At 39.7% G+C, this 17,316-nt stretch overlaps 1 protein-coding gene across 16 annotated transcripts in view; it reads right to left on the bottom strand.

Annotated features, from left to right (window-relative positions):
• Window positions 1–17,316, bottom strand: part of LOC127489171 (uncharacterized) — an 83,792-nt gene that overhangs the window by 37,985 nt on the left and 28,491 nt on the right. For 10 of the 16 annotated variants that reach the window (XM_070063834.1, XM_070063835.1, XM_070063836.1 and 7 more), the window contains one exon: window positions 15,287–15,397. The exons of the other annotated variants lie outside the window; for them this stretch is intronic. The gene's annotated coding sequence lies outside the window, so the exon portion shown is untranslated. The remainder of the gene's footprint in view (window positions 1–15,286; window positions 15,398–17,316) is intronic. 16 annotated transcript variants of the gene reach the window in all.

Genomic DNA, 17,316 nt, shown 5'->3' on the forward strand with positions numbered 1-17,316 from the left:
GCCTGTACACAAAATTATTCCTTTTGAAATATGATTGACTAATTAATGTCCTATCAATACATGCCTTTAGGGCCATTCTAAGACTTGCAAACCACCCATTTGTCTGTACCCAACAGCCTAAAGATAACAATTCATTGTGGAGTAAGTGCAGAGATATATAAAATTGCTCAAAATCATTATTTCTTTCTTTATTTTATTTATATAAAATATAAGTAGTGTATGATTGTGGAGTCACACACTGATTCTTACTAAAATAAATTAGTTTTGTAATGAATTCTTACCTTGGCATGATTACTAGTAATTTGTAACAGGGAAACTATAACAATGAATATATCCAAGCACATTATTTATTAATGGCATGCTAAGTCCACAATCAAAACAGGCATCTAGGGTCCAGTGCTGTGGTGCAGCACATTAAAACACTGGCCTGAATCACCAGCATCCCATATGGGTGCCAGTTCTAGTTCTGGCTGCTCCACTTCCAATCCAGCTCACTGCTATGGCCTGGGAAAGCAGAAGATGGCCCAAGTCCGTGGTCTTCTCCACCCAAGTGGGAAAACCCAGAGGAAACTCTGGCTCCTGGCTTTGGATTGGCACAGCTCCAGCTGTTGAAGTTATCTGGCAGTGAACCACAAGAAGGAAGACCTCTCTCTTGCTCTGCCTCTCCTTCTCTATCTGTATAACTCTTTCAAATAAAAATTATTTTAAAAAAGGAACATAAAGAGTTTGGCAAACTTGCTGGATATAAAATAGGCTCACATAAATCAATAGTCTTTTTATATACAAACAATGCCATGGCTGAGTAAAAGCTTCAAAGATCAATCACATTCACTGATTGGATTAAGATGGCAGAGTAGGGAGGGAGCTCAATTATCTAGTCTAGGATAAGATAGTTTAAAAAAGGGAGAGAGTGCAGTCTCAGAGAAGAGGTAGGGAGAAAATGGCAGAGGGAAGTCCACAGAAATTAAAGGGACACAGTAAACCTACAAGGAAGGTGTGGACATGTACAATTCAGGATCCTAGAAGCTGAGAGCCCCTGCACCAGCTTTGGAGAGTAAGGTGATATTAGACTGAAACAGCCTAAACCATGGGTGATGAAACTGCTGGAAAAGCCTGCAGGGAATAGGGCTTGGAACCCTGTAGGCAATAGTGTACCTGCCAAACAGAGGAGAAAAAAAAATAGCTCATGTTTCTCTTTCCCCAATCACCCTGCCGTGGCATCCTGAAACAAGCAGATAGAGAGCAGGAGCCATTTTGGATGTACATAAAAGCTGCACCAGTTCATGTCCATGCACAGGAACCAGCCAAGCAGAAACTCCTGAGTCTGGCAGGGAAAAGTGACAGGGGGCAGGGTGCTCATTACTGTTGGGAGCCTTGTGTGCTGGGACTGTAAAAACACTGAGGCTACAGGACTGGGAAAACACTGAGGTTGCATGGGAAGGCTCAGGGTGTGGCTGAGTCTTTGGGTAATCACTGTGGGGGCTCCACATACTCAGGGGTCCCTGGTTCCCTGGTGAGGGACATTGCTGGGGAATCTGCTACACTAAGTATGGCATAGATCCTTTGTGTGGGCCTTGTAGAATGTGGATGAATATTATACCCACTGGGACTAATGCCCAGGCACTGGTGTGCTTGGAGAGGAAGTGAGCTGAGTCTATATGAACAGAGCAGAAGAAACCTTCCCTCTGATTAAAAAAACAGAGAGAGAGAGAGAGAGAGAGAGAGACAGAGAGAGATTTACCACACCCAACCTGGGTGCCAGCTTAACACTCCTTTCCATCTGGAACAGTGAACAGAGCTCCCTGGCCACATCCACCACATGCCTCTAGGTAATCACTGAAAGCAAACACTCTCCAATATGCAGACGTGGTCCAAAGATAAAATCTGCCACAGCAAAAAAAGAAAATAAAAGAAGAAACCAACAAGTATCTGCACAAATGCCAAATAATAAATGCACCAATTCAAGAGACAAGAATAAGACACACAACATGATGCCCCCAAAAGAATACAATACTTCAATACTAGATTGTGAAGATGAAGATATTGAAGAAATGACAGAAATGGAATTCAAAAAATTGAAAGTAGGATTACTTCGAAGTAATCAGAAGCAAATGCATGAACTAAAGAAATCCATACATGAAAGAAAATAACTCCCACGAAACTGAGATCTTGAAGAGAAACCAAAATGAAATTTTTGAAATTAAAAATTCAATAGAACAAATTAAAAATGCAGTGGAAAGCCTTAACAACAGAATCTGTAAAGCAGAAGAAAGAATATCCAACTTAGAAGACAAATTGCATGAAATTAGACAGCCAGATAAAAAACAACAAGAAGAAATTAGAAAACTAAAAAACACTGTTGGGAATCTACAGGATACTATCAAGTGACCTGGTATATAGGTCATAGGAGTTCCTGGAGATGTGGAAAGAAAAAAAAAAAAAGAATTAGAAGGCCTTTTTAGTGAAATAATATGAGAAATCTTCCCTAATTTGGAGAAAGAAACAGACATCCAAGTACAGGAAGCACTCACAGTTGACTTCTCACCAGAAACTATAGGCTAGGAGAGAATGGAGAGATATAGTCTAAGGCTTAAGAAAAAAAGAACTGTCAACCCAGAATACTGTACCCTGCAAAGCTCTCATTTATGAATGAAGGTGAAATAAAGACTTTCCATAACAAACAGAACTTGAAAGAATTTGTCAGGACCCATCCAGCCTTGCAAAAGATGTTTATGATGATCTGCACACAGAAACACAGAAACATGGCCATCACTAAAAAAGAAGGTAAAGGAAGAAGATCTCCCAGTAAAAGCAGAAAAGGAAATCCAAAGTAAAAAAAAAAAAAAGAATATTTATGGAAAAATGGCAGGGCAAAGTCATTACTTATAGAGAGTCACCTTTAATGTAATGGCCTCAACTCTCCAGTTAAAGACACAGACTGGGTGAATGGATTAAAAAACAAATTTGCTGCCTGCAAGAAACACATCTCACCAACAAAGATGAATGCAGAGTAAAAGTGAATGGATGGAAAAAGATTCCATGCTAACATAAAGCTAAAAAGAGCTGGTGTGACCATTCTAAGATCAGATAAAGTAGACTTTAACACAAAAACTGTTGGAGGAAACAAAGAGGGGCACTATGTAATGATTAAGGGATAAATTTAACAGGAAGCTGTGACTATTATGAATGTAACAAATAACAATGCACTTGGCTATTTAAAAGAAATGTAAAGGAACCTAAAGGGAGGCATAGATTCAAATACAATAGCAATGGGAAACTTCAATACCCCACTTTCAGTAAGGAACACATCAACCAGACAAAAGTCAGCAAGGAAGCAACAGACTTAATTGACACTACAGACCAAATGGACCTAACAGATATCTACAGCACTTTTCATCCTACAGTTGCAGAATACACATTCTTATCAGTGCATGGAGCTTTCTCTAGGATTGACCACATGTTAGGCCATAAAGCAAGTCTCATCAATATAGAAAAAATCAAAATCATACCATGCATCCTCTTGGACCACAATGGAAAAAAACTGGAAATCAGCAACTCAGGAATCTCTAGAACATACACAAGCACATGCTCCTGAATGAACAGTGTGACATAGACAAAGTCAAAAGAGAAATTAAAAAATTCTGGGAACAAATGAAGGTGACAATACAACACATCAAAACTTATGGGATATAGCAAAAGGAGTATTAAGAGGAAAGTTTATAGCAATAGGTTCCTACATCAAGAAATTGGAAAGGTACCAAATAAATGAGGTAGCAATGCATCTCAAGAATCTAGAAAAAAACAAAAACAAAAACAAAAAACACCCAAAACTAATAGGAGGAAAGACATAATTAAAATTAGAAAAGAAATCAACAGAATTAAAACCAAAAAAAATAAAAGATCAGTAAAATTAAGAGCTGGTTTTTTGAAAACAATACACAAATTTGACAAACCATTGTCCCAAATAACCAAAAGAAAGGAAAAGACCAAAATTAATGAAATTAGAGGTGAAAAATGAAATGTAACAACAGACACCACAGAAATAAAAATCATCATCAGAAATTACTACAAAGAGCTGCATGCCAACAAGCCAGGAATCCTAGTAGAAATGGATAGATTCCTGGACACATACAACTTACCTAAATTGAGCCATGAAGACAGAGAAAACCTAAACAGACCCATAAATAGGACAGAAATTGAATCAATAATACAGACCCTCCCAATAAAGAAAAACCAAATGGCTTCAGGACCGAATGGCTTCAATGCTGAATTCTACCAGAGATTTCAAGAAGAAGTAACTGCAATTCTTCTTGAGCTATTCAAAACAATTGAAAGAGAGGGAATCTTCCCAAATTCTTTCCATGAAGCCAGCATCACCATAATTCCTAAATCTGAAAAAGATGCAATTAAGAAAGAAAATTACTGACACTTTTCCTTAATGAACACAGATGCAAAAATTGTCAACAAAATCCTAGTGAATTGAACCTGACAACACATCAGAAAGATCATACACTGGACTAAGTGGCATTGACCCCTGGTATGCAGGTATGGTTCAACATTTGCAAATCAATCAATGTGATACATCACATTAACAAACTAAAGAACAAAAACAATATGATTATATCATAGATAAAGAGGAAAACATTTCATAAAATATAACACCCTTTCATGATGAAATCTCTAAGCATTTGATAAATACAAAATGATTTTATGATGAAAACTCAAATAAATTGAGTATAGAAGGAACATTCTTCAACATGATCAAGACAAAATGACAAACCCACAGCCAGCATCCTACTGAATGGGGAAAAGTTGGAAGCATTCCTACTGATCTGCAACCAGGCAAGGATGCCCAATATCACAACTGATATTCAATATAGCCTTAGAAGATTTAGCCAGAGCCATTAGAGAAGAAAAAGAAATCAAGGTATACAAATTGGGAAGGAGGGTGTCAAACTCTCCCTATTTGCAGATGACATGATTCTATGTATAGGGGATCCAAGAGACTCCACTGAGACTACTGGAACTCATAGCAGAGTTTGGTAATGTAGCAGGATATAAAATCAATCCAGAGCGGCGGAGCCAACATGGCGGAATAGTGAGGGTGTGCACCGATAGTCCGGGAAAATTTAGTTTAGTAAAAGGGGAGTTACGGTAGCCTCAGAAAAAAGAACCAGGAAAATATTGCAGAGGAAACTCTTCTGGATCGAGTGGCTGGGAATCGGAGGACCTACTGGGAAAACAAGGTCGCCAACCGCGCAGAAGCCGAGCCGCGGGACCGAGCCGCGGAAGCTGCAGGGTCTGCGTGCCAGTGCTCGAAGGGGAGTGCATGCCACACAGACAACAGCGGGGAGACTTGGGACATCCAGGGCTCCGAGTCCACACATCAGCGCTGGAAGGGGAGGTGAGCTCAATATCCCGAGACATTGGTGGGGAAACGGGGGTCAGAATCTAGAGGGGGGCCGGAAAGTACAGCAAACTCACTACCGGAAAGAAGGAAAAAAAAAAAGATTGGGGGTTTCTCTTCCCCCTAACCTTGCAAAGGTTGCAAGGCTGCAAGGATTGAAGAATTCCCAAGAGACAAAGAGCAGGCCCCCTCTCTGGATTTACATATCAAAAGCAGAGAGCTAAGGAACTGAGTCACTACAATTCAGTAGCCTAGGAAACCCAGTGGGAGTCCAGAGGAGCCTAAATGGACTCTGGGGGTAGAAGCCAGAGACTGGATGCTAAATACCATCAATTCTGCACAGCCGTACCATGCGGTGTTACTTACCCCCTGAATAAATAAAATAAATAAATAAATAAAAAGAGAGATTTACCACACATAACCTGAGGGTGTCATCTTTGCACACCTGTAACCAGGAAGAACCAAGCAGAGCTCTCAGCCCGCAACCATCTCAGGCCTCCAAGGCTCCTCCAACAGCAGGCAGTCCACTTAACACGGACATAGTATAAAATAAAAAAAACGCACAGTGACAAAAGAAGAATTAACTATGCCAAGTAACAAACACAGAAATCTAGAGAACAAGACCAACGATGACACTATGATGCCTCCAAATAAACAAAACACCCCAAACCAAGATTATGAAGATGATGAGATAGAAGAAATGCAAGATACGGATTTCAAAAAATTTATGATAAGAACATTTAGAAGTTTTCAAAAGCAAATCCTTGAACTACAGAAATCCTTATTGGACAGGATTGAAAATCTCTCTCGTGAAAATGACATTTTAAGGAAGAATCAAAATGAAACTCAGAAACTAGTAGAACAGGAAAGTGTGATAGTGAAGAGAAATCAAAATGAAATGAAGAGCTCAATAGATCAAATGACAAACACATTAGAGAGCCTTAAAAACAGAATGGGTGAAGCAGAAGAGAGAATATCGGACTTAAAAGACAGAGAACAGGAAAGGATACAGTCAAACCAAAGAAAAGAAGAGGAAATTAGAAATCTAAAAAATATTGTTGGGAATCTACAGGATACTATTAAAAAAAACCAACATTCGAGTTCTAGGAGTTCCTGAAGGCATGGAGAGAGAGAAAGGATTAGAAGGCCTTTTTAGTGAGATACTAGCAGAGAACGTTCCGGGTTTGGAGAAGGACAGAGACATCCTAGTACAGGAAGCTCATAGAACCCCCAGTAAACCTGATCAAAAGAGATCCTCACCACGACACGTGGTAATTAAACTTACCACAGTGAAACATAAAGAAAAGATCCTAAAATGTGCAAGAGAGAAACGTCAGATTACTCTCAGAGGATCTCCAATCAGACTCACAGCAGACTTCTCATCAGAAACACTACAGGCTAGGAGGGAATGGCGAGACACAGCACAGGTGCTAAGAGAGAAAAATTGCCAGCCCAGAATATTATATCCTGCCAAGCTCTCATTTGTGAATGAAGGTGAACTAAAGACCTTTCATAGCAAACATAAATGGAAAGACTTTGTGGTCACTCGTCCGGCCCTGCAAAAGATACTTAAAGATGTGCTACACTCAGAAACACAGAAACACGGCCATCAATATGAAAGAAGGGAAAGGAAGAACACCTACCAGTAAAAGAGCATGGGAAGCTCAAAGCATATACTAGAAAATATTTCTGGGAAAATGGCAGGGCAAAGTCACTACGTATCAATAGTCACATTGAACATTAATGGTCTGAATTCTTCAGTTAAAAGACACCGTTTGGCTGACTGGCTCACAGAACACAACCCAACTATTTGCTGCCTACAAGAAACACATCTCTCTAACAAAGAGGCATGCAGACTGAAAGTGAAAGGTTGGAAAAAGATATTCCATGCCAACAGAAACCAAAAAAAAGCAGGTGTAGCCATATTAATATCAGACAAAATAAACTTTAATGTCGCTCCCCGTCTTCGTGGAGGAACGACACAGGACCCTGCGCTGTTCTTTCATCTGCTCAGCCCTCCCCAGGTTTGCTGCTGGTTCTTCCCGGGTTGGCTACTGTCCCTTCCACCTCCGTGGAAGGGCGGTTCCCCCTGGCCACATTCCCCACTTCCGCAGGGGAGTGGCACACCGCCGGCCGGCTCTCTCGGGGGCTGCACAGGTGTTCCCCTTAGATGTTCCCCTTAGATGTTCCCGGTGCATGCCGTCTCTCTCCTCCTTTATAGTCCTCCTCCGCCAATCCTAACTCGGCTGCCCACACACCGAGTACGCTGCTCTCCAATCAGGAGCAAGTCCTACAGTTTATTGGCTGAACTGGAGGCAGCTGTGTAGAAGCTGTTTTCTTCTCTCCCAGCGCCATATTGTGGGAGAGCAGATGAATAGAATAAGTCTTAATTCCAGTAACTTAGTCTAGTCCGAGTTGCTCCCCACACTTTAATACAAAAACTGTTAAGAGAGACAAAGAGGGACACTATATTATGATTAAGGGTTCAATTCAACAGGAAGATGTAACTATTATAAATGTATATGCACCTAATTACAGGGCACCGGTCTATTTAAAAGATATGTTAAGGGACTTAAAGGGAGACTTAGATTCCAATACAATAGTACTGGGGGACTTCAATACTCCACTCTCAGAAATAGACAGATCATCCGGACAGAAGATCAACAAGGAAACAGAAGATTTAATCCACACTATTGCCCAAATGGATCTAACAGATATCTATAGAACTTTCAATCCTACATCTGAAGACTTTACATTCTTCTCAGCAGTGCATGGAACCTTCTCTAGGATTGATCACATACTAGGTCATAAAGCAAGTCTCAGCAAATTTAAAAGAATGAGAATCATACCATGCAGCTTCTCAGACCACAGTGGAATGAAGCTGGAAATTAGCAACTCAGGAAAACCCAGAAAGTATGCAAACACATGGAGACTGAACAACATGCTCCTGAATGAACACTGGGTCATTCAAGAAATCAAAAGAGAAATCAAAAATTTCTGGAAGTAAATGAAGACAACAACACAACATATCAAAACTTATGGGATACAGCAAAAGCAGTATTGAGAGGCAAATTTATAGCAATAGGTGCCTATATCAAGAAATTGGAAAGGTACCAAATAAATGAGCTTTCAGCACATCTCAAGGACCTAGAAAAACTGCAGCAAACCAAACCCAAATCTAGTAGGAGAAGAGAAATAATTAAAATCAGAGAAGAAATTAACAGGATTGAATCCAAAAAAACACTACAAAAAGTCAGCCAAGTGAGAAGCTGGTTTTTTGAAAAAATAAACAAAATTGACACCCCATTGGCCCAACTAACTAACTAAAGAAAAGACCCAAATCAATAAAATCAGAGATGAAAAAGGAAGCGTAACAACAGACACCACAGAAATAAAAAGAATCATCAGAAATTACTACAAGGACCTGTATGCCAGCAAACAGGAAAACCTATCAGAAATGGATAGATTCCTGGACACATGCAATCTACCTAAATTGAACCATGAAGACATAGAAAACCTAAATAGACCCATAACTGAAACAGAAATTGAAACAGTAATTAAGGCCCTCCCAACAAAGAAAAGCCCAGGACCACATGGATTCACTGCTGAATTCTACCAGACATTTAAAGAAGAACTAATTCCATTTCTTCTCAAACTATTCAGAACAATCGAAAAAGAGGGAATCCTCCCAAATTCTTTCTAAGAATCCAGCATCACTTTAATCCCTAAGCCAGAGAAAGATGCAGCACTGAAAGAAAATTACAGACCAATATCCCTGATGAACATAGACGCAAAAATCCTCAATAAAATTCTGGCCAATAGAGTACAACAACACATCAGGAAAATCATCCACCCAGACCAAGTGGGATTCATCCCTGATATGCAGGGATAGTTCAACATTCGCAAATCAATCAATGTGATTCACCACATTAGCAGACTGCAGAAGAAAAACCATATGATTATCTCAATAGATGCAGAGAAAGCATTTGATAAAATTCAACACCCTTTCATGATGAAAACTCTAAGCAAATTGGGTATAGAAGGAACATTCCTCAATATAATCAAAGCAATTTATAAAAAACCCACAGCCAGCATCTTATTGAATGGGGAAAAGTTGGAAGCATTTCCACTGAGATCTGGTATCAGACAGGGATGCCCACTCTCACCACTGCTATTTAACATAGTTCTGGAAGTTTTAGCCAGAGCCATCAGACAAAAAAAAGAAATCAAAGGAATACAAATCGAGAAGGAAGAAGTCAAACTATCCCTCTTTGCAGACGATATGATCCTTTACTTAGAGGATCCAAAGAACTCCACTAAGAGACTATTGGAACTCATAGAGGAGTTTGGCAAAGTGGCAGGATATAAAATCAATGCACAAAAATCAACAGCCTTTGTATACACAAGCAACGCCATGGCTGAGAAAGAACTGCTAAGATCAATCCCATTCACAATAGCTACAAAAACAATCAAATACCTTGGAATAAACTTAACCAAGGACGTTAAAGATCTCTACGATGAGAATTACAAAATCTTAAAGAAAGAAATAGAAGAGGATACCAAAAAATGGAAAAATCTTCCATGCTCATGGATTGGAAGAATCAATATCATCAAAATGTCCATTCTCCCAAAAGCAATTTATAGATTCAATGCAATCCCAATCAAGATACCAAAGACCTTCTTCTCAGATTTAGAAAAAATGATGCTGAAATTCATATGGAGGCACAAGAGACCTGGAATAGCTAAAGCAATCTTGTACAACAAAAACAAAGCCGGAGGCATCACAATACCAGATTTCAGGACATACTACAGGGCAGTTGTTATCAAAACAGCATGGTACTGGTACAGAAACAGATGGATACACCAATGGAACAGAATTGAAACACCAGAAATCAACCCAAACATCTACAGCCAACTTATATTTGACCAAGGATCTAAAACCAATTCCTGGAGCAAGGACAGTCCATTCAATAAATGGTGCTGGGAAAACTGGATTTCCACGTGCAGAAGCATGAAGCAAGACCCCTACCTTACACCTTACACAAAAATCCACTCAACGTGGATTAAAGACCTTAATCTACGTCCTGACACCATTAAGTTATTAGAGAACATTGGAGAAACCCTTCAAGATATTGGCACAGGCAAAGATTTCTGGAAAAGACCCATGAGGCACAGGCAGTCAAAGCCAAAATCAACTATTGGGATTGCATCAAATTGAGAAGTTTCTGTACTGCAAAAGTAACAGTCAGGAGAGTGAAGAGACAGCTGACAGAATGGGAAAAAATATTTGCAAACTATGCAACAGATAAAGGGTTAATAACCAGAATCTACAAAGAGATCAAGAAACTCCACAAAAACAAAACCAACAACCCACTTAAGAGATGGGCCAAGGACCTCAATAGACATTTTTCAAAAGAAGAAATCCAAATGGCCAACAGGCACATGAAAAAATGTTCAAGGTCGCTAGCAATCAGGGAAATGCAAATCAAAACCACAATGAGGTTTCACCTCACCCCGGTTAGAATGGCTCACATACAGAAACCTACCAACAACAGATGCTGGTGAGGATGTGGGGAAAAAGGGACACTAACCCACTGTTGGTGGGAATGCAAACTGGTCAAGCCACTATGGAAGTCAGTCTGGAGATTCCTCAGAAACCTGTATATAACCCTACCGTTCAACCCAGCCATCCCACTCCTTGGAATTTACCCAAAGGAGTTTAAATTGACAAACAAAAAAGCGGTCTGCACCCTAATGTTTATTGCAGCACAATTCACAATAGCCAAGACCTGGAACCAACACAAATGCCCATCAACGGTAGACTGGATAAAGAAATTATGGGATATGTATTCTTTAGAATACTATATCGCAGTAAGAAACAACAAAATCCAGTCATTTGCAACAAAATGGAGGAATCTGGAACACTTCATGCTGAGTGAAGTTAGCCAGTCCCAAAATGACAAATACCATATGTTCTCCCTGATCGGTGACAACTGACTAAACACCAAAAAGGAAACCTCCTGAAGTGAAATGGACACTATGAGAAATGGTGACTTCATCAGCATAGCCCTGACTGTTAATGAACAACTTTAATACATTATCCCTCTTAGTAGTTTTTTTGTCTGCTCTACTTAATATGACAGGTTTAATTCTGTAATTATCACACAGTTATTCATAAGTGTTGAAAATTAACTGAAATGTGATCCCTGTTAAACATAAGAGTGGGAATAAGAGAGGGAAGAGATGTATAATTTGGGACATGCTCAAGCTCACTTGCCCCAATTGGTAGAGTTAGAAACATACCAGGGGATTCCAATTCAATCCCATCAAGGTGGCATGTACCAATGCCATCTCACTATTCCAAGTGATCAATTTCAGTTCACAATTGATCATAATGAAAGGACTAAGAGTCAAAGGGAGCACATAAACAAGTCTAGTACCTGCTAATACTAACCGATAGAATAAATAAAGGGGAGAGTGATCCAACATGGGAAGTGAGATACTCAGCAGACTCATAGAATGGCGGATGTCCTAAATAGCACTCTGGCCTCAGAATCAGCCCTAAAGGCACTCAGATCTGGCTGAAAAGCCCATGAGAGTATTTCAGGCATGGAAAGCCAAGACACTCTGGCAAAAAGATCTCTGTGAGTGAGATCCCAGTGGAAAGAACAGGTCTTCAAAGAAGGAGGTACCTTTCTCTGAAGGGAGGAGGGAACCTCCACTTTGACTATGACCTTGTCTAAACAAGATAAGAGTCGGAGAACTCAAGGGGCTTCCATAGCCTTGGAAACTCATGACTGGTGCATAGGGAGATTACTGAGGCCATAAACAGGAGTGTCAATTTGTAAAGTCAACAACAGGAGTCACGGTGCACTTACTCCTCATGTAGGATCTCTGTCCTTAATGTGCTGTACATTGATGCTTAATGCTATAACGAGTACTCAAACAGTATATTTCACTTTGTGTTTCTATGGGCGTGCAAACGGTTGAAATCTTTACTTAATGTATACTAAACTGATCTTCTGTAAAAAAAAAAAGAAATTATCAATTCCCAACTTGACTCTCACTGGGATTAAACATGACAATAGGTCTGATCTGATTTCATCATCATTTTAAAAAAATCATCTATTATTTTTCACTTTATGTTTCTGTGTGGGAGCAAACTGTTGAAATCCTTACTTAATGTATACTAAGCTGATCTTCTGTATATTAAGAGAATCGAAAATGAATCTTGATGTGAATGGAAGGGGAGAGGGAGTGGGAAAGGGGAGGGTTGTGGGTGGGAGGGACGGTATGGGGGGGAAGCCATTGTAATCCATAAGTCGTACTTTGGAAATTTATATTCATTAAATAAAAGATAAAAAAATAAAAATAAAATAAAATCAATCCACAAAAATCAAGAGCCTTTGTATACACAGACAATGCCATGGCTGAGAAAGAACTTCTAAGATCAATCTCATTCACAGGAACTACAAAAAATCATATATCTTAGAATAAACTTTTTTTTTATTTTTTGACAGGCAGAGTGGACAGTGAGAGAGAGAGAGACAGAGAGAAAGGTCGTCCTTTTTGCCATTGGTTCACCCTCCAGTGGCCACCACTGCTGGTGTGCTGCAGCCAGCGCACCGCGCTGATCCGATGGCAGGAGCCAGGTACTTATCCTGGTCTCCCATGGGGTGCAGGGCCCAAGGACTTGGGCCATCCTCCACTGCACTCCCTGGCCACAGCAGAGAGCTGGCCTGGAAGAGGGGCAACCGGGACAGAATCTGGCACCCTGACAGGGACTAGAACCCGGCATGTTGGCGCCGCAAGGGGTAGAGGATTAGCCTAGTGAGCTGCGGTGCCGGCCAGAATAAACTTAATCAAGGATGTCAAAACTCTCTCTGGAGGCACCTTTTTCTGAAGGGAGGAAGGAACCTCCACTGTGATATGGCCTTGACTAAACAAGTTCAGATTCAGTGAACTCAAGGGGCTTCCATAGCCTAGACAGCTCATAGCAAGAGTTTCGGGTGATTGCTGATGTCATAAATAAGAATGCCAGTTGTTAAATCAACAACAGGAGTCACTGGGTACATGCTCCCCACGTAGGATCTCTGTCCTTAATGTGTTTTACTATGAAACTTAAAAACAACACTACTAGTCAAACAATACCCTATACCTTGTGCAGTTGTGTGAGTGCAGCCTGTTGAAATCCTTGCTTAGTATACACTAAGTTGATCTTCAGTATATGAAGGCAATTGAAAATGAAACTCAATGAACGGTAGGATGGGAGAGGGAGTGGGAGAGGGGAGGGCCACAGGAGGGAGGGAGGTTGGGGGGGAAGCCACAACAATATAAAAGTTGCACTTTGTAAATTCACATTTATTAAATAAAAAAAACTCTCTGATGAGAATAAAAAAACATTAAAGAAAGAAATAGAAGAAGACACAAAAAATGGTAAAATCTTCCATGTTCATGGATTGGAAGAATCAATATCATCCAAATGTCTATATGTCCAAAAGCACTTTACAGATTAAGTAAGGTACAAATAAAAATACCAAGGACATTCTTCTCAGATATAGAAAAAATGATGCTGAAATTCATATGGAAATGCAGGAGATCCCAAATAGATAAAGCAATCTTATACAACAAAACAATGCCAGAGGCATTGCAATACCAGACTCCAAGACATACTACAGGGCAGTTTTAATCAATACAGCTGGATACTGGTACAAAAACAGATGGATAGACAAATGGAATAGAAGAAATCAATCCAATCCAAACATTTACAACAAACTTGTATTTGAAAAAGGAGCTAAGGTCAATCCCTAGAGAAAGACAGTTTCTTCAACAAATGGTGCTGGGAAAACTGCATTTCCACATTCAGAAGCATGAAGCAAGAAACTATAACTTATAACTTACACAAACTATAACTTATAACTTACACAAACATCCACTCAAAATCAATTAAACACATAAATCTACAACCCGATACCATCAAACTATAAGAGAACATTGGGGAAACCCTGCAAGACATTGGCATATACAAAGACTTCTTGTAAAAGACCCCAGAGGTACAGAAATCAAAACCAAAATTCACAAATGGGATTCCATCCAATTGAGAAGCTTCTGTGAAGCAAATGAAACACTCAGGAAAGTGAAGGGGCATCCAAGAAAATGCGAGCAATTTATTTGTAAACTATTCAACTCATAAAGGTATAGTAACCAAAATATATAAAGTGTGGAGAATGTGACTAGAAATTGGAGAGGGAGGATGATAAGGGGTGGGAGAGTGTGTAGAAGGGCAGGTATGGTAGGAAGAATCACTCTATTCCTAAAGCTGCACTTATGGAATGCATGAAGTCTGTATTCCTCATACAAGAGATTTCTTTGTGGAGAAAAATTTTAAAAGATAAAAATTTTTAGAAGTCCGTCTACACAATGGGCACTGTAACACCAGCAAATGCTAAAAGCATGAATCAAGGACCTAAATCCATGACATGATACTATCAAATTACTACAGCACATTGGGGAAAGTGTGCAAGACATTGGCATGGGCAAGGACTGCTAGGAAAATAACCTGAGGCACAGGTAAACAAATCCCATTGACAAATGGGATTACACAGAGCTGAGAAGATTCTGCACTGCAAAATAAACATTCAAAACAGAGAAGAGGCAACCAACTGAATGGGAGAAAATATTTCCAAACTGTGCAATTATGCCACTGAATTGTACACTTAAAAGTGGTTAAAATGGCATATTTTGCTATTTAACACAATAAAAAAAGAAGAAACTCACTTGTTCTGGCAAATATGAACTCAACATTCTTATCAGTTACAAAATTGGAAATTTCATAACACACATAAAAAAATTTGATATAACAAATATATTATAACTCACCAAATCTTCTCTAGGTTGTAATTTAGAGAATTTGGAACTTTAGGGTAATTTCCACTGGAGTTATTCTGACTACTGTATGCATATCTATATTTATTCTCTTTATCAGGTCATCTGGAATCAGAAATTTAAAAAGAAAGAAAAATATAAATATGTTCAAAGCTTCATTTAAAAATTTATAGCATCCATATGGTATAATTACATTCAAATTAAATCTTAGGTATTATCTTTGAGGAGTTTACATTTGTGAAAGTTGAAAACCAATGGTGAGTTTAATAAAAGTGGAGTTACAGTAGCCTCAGAAAAAGGATCAGGAAAAAATTGCGGAGGAAACTCTTCTGGATCTAGTGGCTGTGACTCGGAGGACCTACTGGGAGAGAAAGGTCACCCACCACGTGGAAGCTGAGCTGTGGGAGCCACAGGGTCTGTGCGCCAGTGCAGGAAGGGAAGTGGATGCCACACAGACACCAGCAGGGAGAGCAGGGACGCCCAGGGCTCCGAGTCCACACATCGGTGCTGGAAGGGGAGGTGAGCTCAGTAACCAGAGACATTGGCGGGGAAGCGGCGGACAGAATCTAGAGGGAAGAGGGCTTTGAGGTGGGAAAGTTCACCAGACTGACTACAGGAGAGAAGGAAAAAAAAGAAGAAAAAAAAGGTGGGGGGGTACAAGTACTAAGAAGTTTCTCTCTCTCTGCCAAACTTGCAAAGGTGAGCAAGAGACAAAGAGCAGGCCCCGCTCGGGATATACATAACAAAAGGGGAGAGCTAAGGCTACAATTCAGTAGCCTAGGCAACCCAGTGGGAGTCCGCAGCAGAAACTGAACTGGCACAGACTCTTTGGGTAGAAGCCAGAGATCAGAAGCTAAATACCATCAATTCTGCTCAGCCGTGCAGTATTACTTACCTCCTGAATAAAAATAAAATAAATAAATAAGTAAATAAAAAGAGAAAGATTTACCACGCATAACCTGAGGGTGTCACCTTTGCACACCCGTAACCAGGAAGAACCAAGCAGAGCTCTCAGCCCGCACCCATCTCAGGCCTCCAAGGCTCCTCCAACAGCAGGCAGTCCACTTAACACGGACATAGTATAAAATAAAATAAAATTAAAAAAACACACAGTGACGAAAGAAGAATTAACTATGCCAAGCAACAAACACAGAAATTGAGTGAACAAGATCAACAATGACACTATGATGCCTCCAAATAAACAAAACACCCCAAACCAAGATTATGAAGATGATGAGATAGAAGAAATGCAAGATACGGATTTCAAAAAAATTTATGATAAGAACATTTAGAAGTTTTCAAAAGCAAATCCTTGAACTACAGAAATCCTTATTGGACAGGATTGAAAATCTCTCTCGTGAAAATGACATTTTAAGGAAGAATCAAAATGAAACTCAGAAACTAGTAGAACAGGAAAGTGTGATAGTGAAGAGAAATCAAAATGAAATGAAGAGCTCAATAGATCAAATGACAAACACATTAGAGAGCCTTAAAAACAGAATGGGTGAAGCAGAAGAGAGAATATCGGACTTAAAAGACAGAGAACAGGAAAGGATACAGTCAAACCAAAGAAAAGAAGAGGAAATTAGAAATCTAAAAAATATTGTTGGGAATCTACAGGATACTATTAAAAAAAACCAACATTCGAGTTCTAGGAGTTCCTGAAGGCATGGAGAGAGAGAAAGGATTAGAAGGCCTTTTTAGTGAGATACTAGCAGAGAACGTTCCGGGTTTGGAGAAGGACAGAGACATCCTAGTACAGGAAGCTCATAGAACCCCCAGTAAACCTGATCAAAAGAGATCCTCACCACGACACGTGGTAATTAAACTCACCACAGTGAAACATAAAGAAAAGATCCTAAAATGTGCAAGAGAGAAACGTCAGATTACTCTCAGAGGATCTCCAATTAGACTCACAGCAGACTTCTCATCAGAAACACTACAGGCTAGGAGGGAATGGCGAGACATAGCACAGGTGCTAAGAAAGAATAATTGCCAGCCCAGAATATTATATCCTGCTAAGC

The sequence above is a fragment of the Oryctolagus cuniculus genome, chromosome 19 (genome assembly GCF_964237555.1).
Source record: "Oryctolagus cuniculus chromosome 19, mOryCun1.1, whole genome shotgun sequence".
Lineage (NCBI taxonomy): Eukaryota > Metazoa > Chordata > Mammalia > Lagomorpha > Leporidae > Oryctolagus > Oryctolagus cuniculus.